Below are 3,201 nucleotides of genomic sequence, written 5' to 3'. Positions count from 1 at the left end.
AGTTTCACAAATCAGAAAAAGGTTTCACAAATCCCAAACATGGTTTTAAATATTCTGCTTGAAAGGGAGAATAATCTAGTCCAGGTTTGAAGAGTCTCTGAGTTGTAGTTTTTTAATTAGAGCAGTTTTAGTAATGAAAGAATTGCCAAAAATTGTGAAAATCGAATTTTAATAAGTTTCACAAATCAGAAAAAGGTTTCACAAATCCCAAACATGGTTTTAAATATTCTGCTTGAAGGGGAGAATAACCTAGTCCAGGTTTGAAGTGTCTAGGAGTTGTAGTTTTTTAATTAGAGCACTTTTAGTCATGAAAGAGGTGCCAAAAATGGTGAAAATCGAATTTTAATAAGTTTTCACAAATCAGAAAAAGGTTTCACAAATCCCAAACATGGTTTTAAATATTCTGCTATTAGAGAAGAATAATCTAGTCCAGGTTTGAAGTGTCTCTGAGTTGTAGTTTTTTAATTAGAGCAGTTTTAGTAATGAAAGAGGTGCCAAAAATGGTGAAAATCGAACTGTATTGAGTTTTTACAAATCAGAAAAAGGTTTCACAAATCCCAAACCTGGTTTTAAATATTCTGCTATTAGAGAAGAAAAATCTAGTCCAGGTTTGAAGTGTCTAGGTGTAGTAGTTTTTAAACTAGAGTTGATTAAAGACGTGGAAAGTAGTGAAAAATTAAGTGGAATCGCCCTTTAGCTATTGGAAGCTAGAATTGGAAACCAACTTCAGCTTCGTCGCTTCAGCCTGAAAATTATTCATTTTTTTTCCTGTTCCACCAACAGCCGTATAAGTGTCACCGATCCACATGAAAATTCCACAGAACAAGTGGTACAAATTATAAAGAACCACGTATTTCCCGAATCCCAAAAATATGACATTTATCTTTTCTGTTTGTTTCATAATTATAATCCACGTTAGAGTGAATTTTTCCACTTGGCTGCTATAATCTGTTCTTCCGTTACACATAAGTAATTTTTCTTTTTTTCGCTTTTTTTTTCTCCGAGATTCTGCTTAGAAAATGAGGCTATGAAGATACATCACCTCCATGCTTTTTATTATTTAAATGATAAATTTAGGTTTGCCTCAACTTTTATAAACTAATGCCCCTTTTTTGCATAAATTTTTGTATTACTGTTGGTACTGATAATAGGCAAACCCTGTGCTGCGTCTGCTAGTAGTTTAAATTAATTTCAGCTTCATACTTTCAAAAGATTATTCAGATTTTAACATGCATTTTCTAAGTAGTATTTCAGTTCACTCTTACTCAGTAACTTCAGTGTTGCTACACCTCTGAAATATTTTTTGCAGTTTCTTTGTGATACCAGAACTGTTTCACTTAAACATTTAATTTCCTGTGATATTGTCCATTTATTTTCAAGAAAAACTCTCAAAAAGAGCTTGGGGTTTATTAGTTTTGATTACGTTGTGTAGCTAAATATGAACGCTTATTGTTTTTTTGTTTTTAATTTTTCAGGTTTGCATCGCAACACCTCGTGATGTGTTTCTGAGCCATGNCCAGGTTTGAAGTGTCTCTGAGTTGTAGGTTTTTAATTAGAGCAGTTTTAGTAATGAAAGAGGTGCCAAAAATGGTGAAAATTGAACTTTCTTGAGTTTTCACAAATCAGAAAAAGGTTTCACAAATCCCAAACATGGTTTTAAATATTCTGCTATTAGAGAAGAAAAATCTAGTCCAGGTTTGAAGTGTCTAGGTGTAGTAGTTTTTAAACTAGAGTTGATTAAAGATGCGGAAAGTAGTGAAAAATTAAGTGGAATTGCCCTTTAGCTATTGGAAGCTAGAATTGGAAACCAACTTCAGCTTCATCGCTTCAGCCTGAAAATTATTCATTTTTTTTTTCCTGTTCCATAAGTGTCACCAATCCACATGAAAAATCCACAGAACAAGTGGTACAAATTATAAAGAATCACGTATTTCCCGAATCCCAAAAATATGACATTTATCTTTGCTCTTTGTTTCATAATTATAATCCACGGTAGAGTGAATTTTTCCACTTGGTTGCTATAATCTGTTCTTCCGTTACACATAAGTAATTTTTCTTTTTTCGCTTTTTTTTTCTCCGAGATTCTGCTTAGAAAATGAGGCTATGAAGATACATCACCTCCATGCTTCTTATTATTAAAATGATAAATTTAGGTTTGCCTCGACTTTTATAAACTAATGCCCCTTCTATGCATAAATTTTTGTATTACTGTTGGTACCGATAATAGGCAAACCCTGTGCTAGTAGTTTAAATTAATTTCGGCTTCATACTTTCAAAAGAATATTCAGATTTTAACATGCATTTCAGTTCACTCTTACTCAGTAACTTCAGTGTTGAAATATTGAAATATTTGAAATATTTTTTGCAGTTTCTTTGTGATACCAGAACTGTTTCACTTAAACATTTAATTTCCTGTGATATTGTCCATTTATTTTCAAGCAAAACTCTCAAAAAGAGCTTGGGGTTTATTAGTTTTGAATACGTTGTGTAGCTAAATATGAACGCTTATTGTTTTTTTGTTTTTAATTTTTCAGGTTTGCATCGCAACACCTCGTGATGTGTTTCTGAGCCATGATTGAGTTGCTGTGCCGATTACCTTTCCCTTGGACCCAAGCACCTGGACCTGCTGACCAGCTGATGGCGTCTACTGGTTCTCGGTCTGCCGGATCATCACAACATGGACTAAGTTTTTTATTTACAGTACTTGGCTAAATTAGGATCTGGAAACCAGAGGACCATATATGCAAAAATCTACCTGCAGATTTTAATGGCTACCCTGACACTGTAGTCATCCTGGATTGGGCTGAGCCGGTCTTCCTTTCCTCCAGAGTGACGTGTTTTCATCACCAGTAAAGACAAACAAGTCTGATGTTTGAGTAACTGCTATTAAGTATACTATATATTCACTGTTCATTTTGCTATCCTCTTTGTACCTACAATAAAATTGAATCTCATTTGTAATACTCTGCATTTCTCAAACCTTTTTTCCCCTTTTCTCAGTGTTTACATTATATCAAGTATTTGCATGTAGATCAGGAATTCAAGTGAGATATTAAAATGCAACACTTTTAAGTAATACCAGCAAAGAAATGTGAATATTAAGTAATATGTAGTTAGTCACTAGTTTTGTGAACCTCTGAGCGCTTGAGGAGGGAGCTAGAGAACGGATGACTGAAATTAGCGTTCATAAATTGGCTCAAC

General features: G+C 33.8%; 1 long non-coding RNA gene across 1 annotated transcript in view; it reads left to right on the top strand.

Moving 5' to 3' along the window:
• Window positions 1–2,967, top strand: part of LOC107834257 (uncharacterized) — a 28,614-nt gene extending 25,647 nt beyond the window's left edge. The window contains exon 2 of the long non-coding RNA XR_001660045.1: window positions 2,535–2,967. This is a non-coding gene — a long non-coding RNA (uncharacterized LOC107834257). The remainder of the gene's footprint in view (window positions 1–2,534) is intronic.
• Window positions 2,968–3,201: the final 234 nt, after the last annotated feature.

This window comes from Poecilia formosa, unplaced genomic scaffold (assembly GCF_000485575.1).
Source record: "Poecilia formosa unplaced genomic scaffold, Poecilia_formosa-5.1.2 Scaffold563, whole genome shotgun sequence".
NCBI classification, from domain to species: Eukaryota; Metazoa; Chordata; class Actinopteri; order Cyprinodontiformes; family Poeciliidae; genus Poecilia; species Poecilia formosa.
The sequence above is the reverse complement of the archived record's forward strand: the minus strand, read 5'-3'. Positions and strand labels throughout refer to the sequence as shown.